General features: G+C 39.9%; 1 long non-coding RNA gene across 5 annotated transcripts; it reads left to right on the forward strand.

Annotated features, from left to right (window-relative positions):
* The first annotated feature begins 8,270 nt into the window (after positions 1-8,270).
* On the forward strand, positions 8,271-11,216 carry LOC113287842. 5 transcript variants are annotated; one of them, XR_003330353.1, is made up of 7 exons: positions 8,271-8,615; positions 9,229-9,324; positions 9,441-9,519; positions 9,694-9,772; positions 9,938-10,230; positions 10,336-10,440; positions 10,917-11,216. It is a non-coding gene; the product is annotated as an uncharacterized LOC113287842 (long non-coding RNA). The 5 variants fall into 5 exon arrangements; XR_003330352.1 differs by adding an exon at positions 10,708-10,790 and having other exon boundaries at positions 9,229-9,772; XR_003330351.1 differs by having other exon boundaries at positions 9,229-9,519; positions 9,639-9,772.
* Positions 11,217-11,574: the final 358 nt, after the last annotated feature.

The raw sequence follows: 11,574 nt of genomic DNA on the forward strand, positions 1-11,574 counted from the left end.
CAATGCTAATGCGTCAACTTATTTACTATACATCTTGGGAAAATATATCTTCCCCGACAGTTCCGGAAGCTTGGTCGACGGCAAGTATATTCAACTATTGCATCTTTTTCATGAGATGCATATGTATTCTTGAGGTACTGCGGTGGTTTCCTTCTTGAATGCATAGTTGACAAAGGCTTCAAGGGCTCTCACTAAGCAAGTTAACGGAAATCTATGTCGTCTCTTCCAGGTAATTTAATTGTCTAAATCATTTATATTTTAAAAATGGTTATAAGATTAGATTCTTACTAAACTTTGTGTTTTTATAGGTTTGGGTATATGAGCACTTCCCTTCTTTGGTGAAAGGCAGCCCCTACATCAAAGTGAACACTAAGCTTGCGAGTCACAATCCAAAAGGACAACGATACAGTTTTATTGGTGCTCAGGACAAGGATATGCGACGACAGCTTCTCAACATGCGATTTGCCTTGGACAAAATGACTGCGGATGAGGTAACATTTGATCTGTATCGAGCTGATAGAAATGAAGGTATAATCGAAAGGAGAGATGATGTTGCATTCTACTATGGTCCCTTGTTTTACCAACAAGGATTTTCAATGTACGATTCACATCGGGTAGTGCGATAAGTGGGTAACGTCCAAGAAGAACCCCATCCCGGTGAACAGCCATTCTTTAAAGTGGAGAGGGAATCATGCATCATATCCCAAAAAAGTATTGACATCTGTTACGCTCTATTAGAGCATTGCTCAGTCGAACTCCCAAGCGTTGCTATCTCAAGCTTGTTTGTCAGTTGTCAAAACTATATGTCTTGATTTCTAGTCTACTTATAGCTAAAGTCTCGAACTAGGATAGTTAAGTGTAGTTGAGCTCCAGACTCCACCGCGATCATCATATGAAGACGAAGAACTACTCAAGGAACCAGTGGAACTTCATCGACTAAAAGGAATGTGGAGACTTGAACTTATCAATCACTCAAAAGTCTATCTACTTTATCTTCTACTCTTGAGACAAAATTCGTATAAGTATATAGATTTCAATTATACACATTTTTTATTTCGATCCGAGTTTAACTCTTCTATCTATTTGTCGAAATATGTGTTGGTAAGCTTTTGCTTTGGCCAAACTTATATTTACCTAGTGACGAAAGTCATGTTATGTTTCAATCACTTTGAAAATCGCTTTGATGAAAAATAGTTTGCGAATAAAAACTATATAATATCCTCTAAGAATGTTTCAATGATTGAAGTGTAGAGTTGAGATTATGTAACCATCTTTGGATATAAGCATATATAGTGTGTTCGCACATTAGTGTATAAATCCATGAAACGAGAACCAAGTGTATATATATATATATATGTGTGTGTGTGTGTACGAAATTGGTGAAGGAGACAGGTTGAGTATGTGTACCCATACGGATACTGGCGGAAGTTCACGTCCGTGAATATCTGCTGAGTTTGGGAATTGACAAACTCTTAACCAGTCACCTTAAGTATGCGTACCCGTACGCATACTGACGGAAGTTTTCTACCCGAGAATTTCTGCTGAGGTTGGAAACCAAAACCGACTCAAATTTGGTTGCTTAGGTACGCATCCTTAAGCTGGCTACTTTATCAAATCGGTCAATTCATGAACTTAAAAATTTAAATTATAAGGAATGCAATCTTTGCAAACCGTGGATATAATGTTCATGAATCAATTCAAGTGAAAATCAAACCGATTTTGTTTCAATTGAGTCTTCCAAAAGATCTAAGCAATTGAACAACTCTTAAACTAGTTCTTTTGAAGTCATTAGAACTAGTTGTGGTGAAGATGAATATGGTTGATATGAAAGTGCTCATATGGCTAACCATTTGGTTAAATGTTGTGAACCAACTAAGTGTACACGTTTAGGTACGGTTAATCAAACCTAAATGAAATACATTTCATTTATGTATGACAAGCTAAGATTCGATCTAACATTTGAAAGATATTAGCTTGAATTTAATCAGGTTTTCATCTAACAGTGGATATTGAATGCTTTGTTACTAAGCTAACATTGATTGCAAACCCTGATTTGAAAACTAAATAAAGTAGAACTCTAGCAACTGGAAAACCTAATCCCCACACCTCCTGTGTGATACTAGTTGTGTTAGCTAGAGTCGATTCTCCTTTAACCTTAGTGTTTTGGGGTAAAAATTGATTCTGCTTTTTTTGGTAAATTTGGGGTGTGTTGATGAGAAACGAATTCAAACCCTAAAAAAATGCACTGCACGGGAGTACTTTTAGATTCGAGAGATCAATATGTAAGACTCTGGCCTAAACCAAGAAATGGCCCTTCCAGATTCAATTCGGTCACAAGGTGAAGGAGAAGGGTTGATCTTAGGGAGGGAAGCGAAGAAGGTTTTTGAGATCAGAATGTTAAATCAGGTGGTTGTTTTATGACTTGTATCGGAAAATGATTTCTAGCTACTTATGTTGATAACACTTGTCCTCCTTTGTTGAAATAGGTTGAGATCATGTTTATACAAGTCATGTTCGAGCACACCCTGATCTCGTAGGAAGTGGAGGTGATTAAGTAGTGGAGAAGTGGGGTCGTGTAAAAAGTTGTGATCACCATGATTCCATTACGAGGGAGAATTTGTCACACTATCACCCACTACTCCCATTGCTGTTAACCGTCCGTCTTTTCCTAACACTTTCTCGTAATGGGCGCGTTGCACGCCGCACGTTGTAAACCGCCAGACCAATGCCCAGTGAGCATCCCCCAGTTTGTGACATGTTTGATGTCTCGAGTGAATGGGTCAAGTCGTGAGACTCGCCGCTAAAAGCAGCACATATTGCTTTTAGGTCAAATAATAAATTATTTGTGAAATCAATATTTATAAAACATCGCTTATAATCGATGTATATAAATCATCGCTTTTTAAACAAGCAGCTGAAAATAATTGATGTGCACGAAGCATCGTTGTTTTAGAGCTCGTTCAAATTAGTCGCGAATTGAGCGTCTTAAAAAGGCAGCATGACCGGCCACCTTTGGGTGATCGTTTGAGAACCCTACGGGTGAGCTACCACTTGGTCGATCGCTCCCTGTGGAGGAGGGATCGATGATGACCACAGTGTTACCCTGTTGGCCTCCTGAAAATAAATCTACACCATCCAACTAGACTAGCGAAGTTGGATGGGCGAGATGATTTGCAGCAGTTGCATATTTCCGTTGATGTAATTTAGGGTTTAGGAGCCGTGCGACCAACCCACTTTTTGGCGATTAAATCAAGGCACTGACCGTCTATTTGAGAAGGCCGATAGGCCATGTGGAAAGGCAGGCTGTCGGTGATCACGTTGATGCCTTCTGGGCCGCCTGAAATTGAATCTAAGCCACTCGATTTGGACGGCGAAGATGGATGGTTGTGATCAATTTGCGACAGTAGCGTGTTGCCGCAAAGCAACTTAGGGTTTTCAAAATCGCGCATTCACCCTACTTTGGGCAAGCAGTTTGATGCGCTCTGGTCTTGCTATGAGCAAGTCGATCGACCGAGGGTGGAGTTGGGTCGACGCTGATCACGCCAGTACCCTTTTGTTCATTCGAGGAAAGATCTAATTCGTCCAACTAGGCTAGCTAAGTTGGGCGGTCGTGATTTTCTTGAGACCGTTTTGTCCGATCTTAGCTCGTTTGAGCTATTTTTCAACAGAGCGATCACCCTACTTTGGGCAATCGTTTCGATGCGCCTATGGATTGCCGTGTGAGGTTCGACCGTCTAAATATGAAGGTGAGTTGCCGATGAACACATTGGCGCCTCTTTGATCGCCCAAAACACGATCTACGTCGTCCAACTAGGCTGGCTATGTTGGACGGATGCAGTAGTTTTTTGAGATCGTTATGGTCGGTCTTAGCTCATTTGAGCTCTTTTTCAACAACGAGATCACTCATGTTTTGACTAACGTTTGTGAGTGTTGCGGTTGAACTAAATAGATTCCGACCGACTGGGATGTTAGAGGGCCCGTCGGTGGTCATCATGATGGTCGCCTAGTTCCGCTAGGAGTAGGCTAGACTTATTTAATCGTGTGGCCATGATCGTTTTTTAAGACTGACATGGACAATCTAGATTTTCCTTAAGGAATTTAAATGCAGTGATCGAGTTAACTTTTAATTAAAAGTGTGTCGACACGCAGATCTCTTTATTAGAGAGTGGTGTAGCTCGCATGAGTGTTTTCATGCAGATCTCAATACTGACACTTCGGGAGATTCGTGTTAATCCGCTGCGAGTGAACAATAATCGTTATTTCATGACAATATTGAGAGTTCAGCTGGTGAACATAGCATAGGAAAATACTAGGCGGGCTCCGGCATTAATGAGTAATGCAGCTAGGAGCTTAAATGCACATTAGGCTCTATACTAGTGAACAATTCATCTAGGAGCTTGAGTTTCAATATAATTTGAAGAGAGACATAGGCGCTCATCAGATTCTGATATATTTTCCAAATTCCCTGCGGAATATAGATATATCAAGGTCCACTACTTCTGTTGCTGCGTCAGGTAGACAAAATTTTACAATTTTTTCCCTAAGCTAAAACCCACCATCAATATTAAGTCCCCTGCTTAGCACGTAACAGTGACATTTTTGCGGGGTAAGCACTAGATGGTGATAGACGAAAAATAAAATTGAAAAGACGAAGCAGGTAGATATTACCAGGGAAATCCAAATCGTCCTTAAGCAGCGGGATCGCGCGGCCAGTGGCTTTCGTAGTAGCGTGTTGCTAGCTCATTTATGTGGTATGAGTGATGTGCGCCCAGCCATCTATTCTCGTTCATGGAGAAAGAAGGAATCCTTCTTCTGTTCAAACTCTAGAAACTCCGTTCGTATGAAAGGGGTATCGATCCTCTTCTGTTTTGTTGCTCGTATGGATCCGTGCTTTTATCTGCAGCGGGCGGCTCCTCTTCGTCGTTGTCAGCATCTCGATCATAAGTGTTTCAATCGTCAGCGGCAAGATAAGTTCATCTTGTCTTTGTATTTTAGCCGTGAGTGTAATATCCATGAGTAGTTGATCAAACTCGGACATTTAGCTCGGTGTGAATGACTTTCTTTATTAGCAACGGTAAAGCGAGCGTCAACGGCAACAAAGAAATCTCCAATAATTATAATCAATAGCAAGGCGAGCCAAGAGAACTCGAGGTAGGTGCTCTTTTCTCCTTTGCGCATGTAGCCGCCCAACAGTATCATCGGTATTTTCCAGAATGTGTAGTAATGTTCTGTCTCCAGAATAATGAGTATCTAGCCTATCCAGTGGATTTCAAAATTTATCAAACTCCATTGCGCTCTTGGGATGGATGGATGAAATATATGTTCGAAAATGATCATGTCAGGGCTAATCTCGGAGATTGTAGCCGCGTTGTTGATCCGTCCTTGACTGTAAGTCATTTGGTGCCTGGAAAGCTTATTCTTTCCCTTCTGATTGCGATGATGATATGTTGTAGATGCCTGTATGGTCAAAATCTTCCAGAGCCATTGAGTGAAGTAGACGAGATAAGAGGTGTTCTGTTGCCGATGTGCTACTATTAAGTATTCAAGAACTTCGTTCGAAGCGATATCCTTTGAACCATCTTCTGAATCTTGAACTGATGTATGGAATGGGAGCAGTCCCCAGTTACACTTTTGTTAGATCCGATGGCGTGGCTGGATATGTGAATATATCTCTGCACGGTGTTTTTGGAGGGCAAGAAATCCTCATCAAATTAACGGGATCTAGTCGTCTATATTCTATGAGTCGGGAAGATTTTCGATGGTGAGGGGATCTTATGCCAGCCTTCAATCTCCCAAGTATGATTCACGTGATTCTTCGTATGTAGTTGTGCTTCATGCGACAACCAATGCAAATTTTATTTTTTATTGAAGAATCAAGGAACATTCACAGGAACTGTAGTTCTGTTTTACTGTTGATCATCAGGCGAGTCTCTTGATAGCAATCCTGTAGCTTAGAGGTGTTGCATCTGGCTTTGCTCAGGGGTGATACGGCCATAAGTATCTCTGGATATTCTTTTGGGGTCTTTGATGCATGTGTACGACCTCATGTTGAGAAATACAGCTTGTAAGGCTTTGACAGTGATGATGCTGATATCAGAAATAACCTAGTTGAGGGACGTGAAGGCATCCCTCGCTGGAAGTCCCCATGTGTAATTATTTTGAGCATGTTTTCTCATGAGAGATGTAATTTCATTGTATTTGCTGGTAAGGTGGTTGATAAATTGATGAAGGCGACAATCTTTTGGGTTCGTCATTTGTTGATCGGAGTCGTGTTTGATAGATCTGTATTATATCCAAACTTTTGGCAGCTCATGCACCCCTTCAATAAGAAATTGAAAATCTATAAACACTGACTCTGACTTTGTCGGCCATGCGACAGACCTGAAGCAGTTGGTCTGTGTGGCTTGCTGAGGCATTGAAGCGGCTTCACGAGAGAACGTTGAAGCGGCTTCCGGAGAGAACGCTTAAGCGGCTTCGGGAGAGAACGTTGAAGCGGCTTCGGGAGAGAACGTTGAAGCAGTTTCGGAAGAGAACGTTGAAGCGGATTCTAGAGATAACTCCAGTGAGGGCGCCATTAACCCTTGATTTCGAAAAATGAGTTATTCTAATTCTTCTGAGGCGATACAATATGGCAGATGGGAAGACGGAACACAAATAGTGCTGGCCGGCAAGTCATGTTTTCTCCTTATGGGAAGGAATACCATTTCTACTGTAACATCTCAACGCATGCAACGCTGGCAACGGTGATTCGAAATTGGGAAATAACAATAATGGTTAAGGATTCGACCAACCTTCAGTTTGATTTTCCCTTGCAAATTACATGCTTCTTGATTGACTGTATCTCTTGTGTTGAAGAGGTACTTCACTGACAGCGAAGGAATTTCATGATGAGCCTCAGTCCCCAAGTGTGGTTTACGTGGTTCTATCATGTATGGTCGACGGGTTGACCATGATGAGGATATCACCCTCTTGCATCCATGCTGATGACTATGTACAAAACAGGTTGGTTGGAGCTTGAATGGCTACAATCACGATCCTTGACAGGGACGAGTGATGACTACAGGCACAAATATTGGCATTGACAAGTGGTGGCTACGTCCATGGATCTTGGCAGGGAGGAGTAATGGTGGCTACGGCTATGGACCTTGGAAGGAAGGAGCGGTAGCTGCGAGCACTTGGACGACCATGGCCGTGAGCATTGATAGGCTTTGATCGATCATTATGTCCCAAACGAAGTGTTTCTTCCTTTCATATAACCCACGTATGTGAGTTTATTCCTTCTTTTCCTTCCCCTCTTTTATTTTTGGTGAAGCAACTCTTTCCTAATTTCCTGCACGCGGAAGCTCTCCTATTGTCGCTTGTCCGATATAACACGGCTGAGGGCTGCAAACATGTCTTGACGTTGCGCCTTGGAGAAATGCAGAATCTCATATAATCCATCATGGACTGTACGATTTTATGGACGGAGTCCCCAGAAATTATGCAGCTCCTGGCGGGAAGAGGATTTCTGTGAACTCCTTCAGTGCCTATTTGAAGTTCTCATGCATCCACCTTCTCCTTGAAAATGCACTTTAATTTGTTGCAGTCACTAGATGGGTGATCGGGACGGTAATGGCAATATTTGGGATTTTCCATTTCTTCCCCGGTTGGTGGACGTCTGAGAGGAGGTAGCTTGATAGCATAATCTTGAATTCATGCTTCTAGGAGTTTGATTACTCCTTAGGGCAGACTTTTCCAATTTCTTGTTGTTGTGCAGGCTTCTTAGTCGCAACCTTCCGGGGTTGAGCTGTCTGCTGCGTTGGTGTCGCGCATTTGGGTTGTGTAGTTGGAGATTTTTTCTTTCCTCCTTCACTCACCACGCTTGCAGGGGTTGAGTGTTGTATTGTTTGTTGATGAGACGTCCGCTCCCTCGAGTCTCATATGCATCTTCATTCCTGGCGGCACTACACCATTTTAAGGTATTAGCAACTCAGGTTAGCAACAACAATAGTGTCGTGCTAATTTTCCGTTGCTAATTCCCGTTGCTAATTTTTCGCAACGGCAGTTTGATGTTGCTAATTTTACAACCGCAAAATTTCAGTTATGAATAGCAACTGCTGGGTGTTCAAGCATGCGAAATGGGCGTGTGGTAGGGAACACTAGGAGTAGTTTTTACGCCCAAGTCAAACTTCGGTCAAGCATTCTGTTTTTTTTTCCACCCATCAACCATATCTACCCTATATCCAATGCCTAGTCGAGTTTTCCTTCTCATTTTTTCTCCGCCACAGAACTCATCTCTTTTTCATCTCCTCTCCATAGAACTGAAGCCCTGATGAACTTCATCTCTTTCAATCTGAATCCACTAAGATCAACAGCCAGGGTACTTAAAGCCATAAGAAGACGATCCCACATCGTGTTTCTCTTTCGCCTCCACCTTCTCACTTTCTTCTTCTTATCTTTCTCCTCCCCCTTGTCACTTTTTTCTGATTTTCTTTCGAGAATCATAAATCATCAACATCATCATTTACCCTTTGGAGAACCCACCACCATCAGCAGCACCATCAACAACATCATCTTCTCACGATTTCTTTCTTTCTCTCTCTCAACCGAAGACTCTGACTCTTCCAACAGAGGAGGTAATAATCAGATATTGTTTTTGATTTTTTTTCTCCAGATTTATCTGATTCGTATTTTAATTTTTTGTGATTGATGGGTGATACTTGTTTTTGTATGATTTATTTGATTCATGATCATCAAGTTCTTTTATGACTACGGATCTAGGTTTTTCATAGATTTAAAAAAATAAAAATGTTTCACTAGTTTCTAGGGTGGTTCTGGAATTAAAGTTTCGATTGGTTTTAATTTCTAATGGCTTAATTTTTTTTTACGAAACTCAAATTAGTGTTAATACCAATTTGTTTTTACCGAAAAGTGAAAGCTATAATTCCAATTGCTAGTGTTAATACAAATTGAGGTAGTGATGTTGTAATCTGAACTTCATTTTTTGTTTTACAGACAATGTCATAGTTCATTTTCATGGGTTTGGTTTTAATTTCAGTTTGTGAGTCAAGATTTGAGTTGTTATTGTATTTCTTCACATCTGGCTGCGAAGTTTGCTATATTTTTAGGGTATTTATAAGTAGGTTCAACCATTTTGATCTGAGTTTTGCATGGTCCATTTCCATTTGGATTTTGTTCTGATGTATCTTTCTAGAATGTTGGACATCTATGTTTATAAGTGTTTTTCAGGTACTGGGAAAAGTAGTCCAAAACAGAAGTAATAAGAAAAGTATATTGAGAAACAAAAGAAGGGCGAAAAACAAATGTTCTTTGAGATGCTTACAGGTTACCTGGTTCTTTGAGATGAAAAAAAGCAGATATACCCCTCTCTCTTTCTTTATAAGATTGATTGCAATACACTCTGTATTAGTAATTGATAAACACTTGTTTTGTTTTTTCAGTTTTGTTAAAATTTGCAGTGGGTAATTAGTAGTATGGCTTGCAGCAATAAGGCAGCGTATCAAGAAAGATGAAGATGAAGTTAGTATGGCTAAACCCTATCACTGAATCTCAAACTCAGACTTGTTTAGTTTGCTGTTGAATACAACATGTTTGTAAAAATGCTTAACAAGTATTTTGTCCTCTGTCTTGCCTCTTAGTTTTTTTCTAGGTATGCGGTGTGTTTAGACATCTTAAAATCAGTAGCATTTGTAGGTGGTGTGATTGAACAATGTAGACCCTAATGGTAAGAGGGAGGCGGTTCCAATGCCGAGGTATAAGAGCCAACGAAGAGGTACTATTTCCTCCCCTCTTATCTATATCATGATTTAGCCTCCAAAGTATGAGCTGATAATGATTCTCCGTAGAAGGTATAACTTGTTTCGTGAACGTTGATTATTTGAGTTATGTAATTCTGGATTTGTTTTGTTTATTAATATGGTATAAATGGGTATTGCAGATGGGAGATTCAACTGTGGAGGTTACTGATGAAAACCTGGAAACCCAACGACGATTTCAACGTGATGTTTGTTTTGTTCAATTCGATCTCTCTACTGGCTCTGTGATTAGGCATCTATGTTTTTTGCAAGTTATAGAAACACAATAGCATAAGTGAATGACGTGGTTCGCTTCCTGTATTTTCTTTTAAAATTGTTCGTTAATTTTAACTAGGAAAGCTAGAGCAAGCAATTGAGCATCTTATAGAGGCAATTATGCTGAACCCAACATCTTCAATTATATATGCAACTAAAGGTAATTTGCGTTTTTAACTTGTGTTCTAAATCCTGTTACTTTATGCATCTGTTGGACTTAAAAAATAACCTGGTATAATTTTATTTTATTTTTGAATTTTTAAAGGAAAAGCCTCCGTTTACAGATGAAGAAATTGAAGAAATCATACAATCTAGTTCTTCATCTTCACTGGATGTGCATAAGACCACAGAACACTTCAAATTGTTCCAGGTGACTCCTCATTTCATATCCTACTATGCCAAATGCATAGTACATTGCATATTTTAGTGGACATTCAATCCTTTAATTGTGCGGAATTGTTTATGGACATTCTAGTTTTCTAGGTCTTAATTAGTTCTCTATTAAAAAAAGGAGAACGTATTTTCTATCATTAGATTCCCTATTAACAAAATTACTTTCCTCTTTTTTTTTTTTTTTTCTTGTTGTCACCCTACAACGGTAACTATGGTGATTCTGTGATACTTGTACCTTTGAAAGAATTTCACCGCAGACAGGTTATATGACATTCATAAATAAGCAGCACTACTTGGGCTATTGGTTAACCCCATACTCTTCTGATGGTCTGTTCTTTTATCATCAACTAACGTAACATTATTGTTGGCTGCAGATATAAAATAATCGAAATCTAGGGTTTAGTCTTTTGTTTTTGACCTTAGTACTGAAACATCAAATTGGTTATTATGCAGGTATTTGGGCAAAAAGCAGTACTCTGGTGATATTTTAGAAGCAGTTGAAATCTTTGATGAGGAGATTGGTTAAGCAAGCGGAGTCTGGTGATACTTCTGGTGATATTTAGTCTTTCTTTCCCTATTTTGAAATGCCTCTGTCAGTTGACACAAACTAGGTTACGCATCCATTTATAAACATCAACATAGATCGAATATTGTATGTCAGTCACAACATACATAAGTTTACTTGTGTACATTTGTTTCAATTGAAGAATCCTTTCTTTAATAATAATACTATCTAGTGGTGATTCTCAACTACATTTGTATCAGTTTTGTATTGCCATTGTAGTTTGTATATGTAGTTTGTATATCTGCGTGGATGTTGAATATGGGGAATTGGGTAATTGCAGGAGGGAAATGTGGGGGCAATGAATTTTGACTAGGTCAATAAAAAGAGACTTAACCTTTTTTTTTGTGGTTGCAAAAAATTAGCAACCTCAGTCCTCTGTTTCTAAATTAGAACCAGAACCAATAAATTAGAACCAGAACCAATAGCATCTAGTTCCGGGTAAGGGCATTCCTGTAATTAGCAACAAGTTAGCAACATCAAGCTATTGTTGCTAATAAAAAAACTCGCAACGCCGAGCGCCGTTGCGAATGTCCGTTGCTGACTGAG

This window comes from Papaver somniferum, chromosome 6 (assembly GCF_003573695.1).
Source record: "Papaver somniferum cultivar HN1 chromosome 6, ASM357369v1, whole genome shotgun sequence".
Lineage (NCBI taxonomy): Eukaryota > Viridiplantae > Streptophyta > Magnoliopsida > Ranunculales > Papaveraceae > Papaver > Papaver somniferum.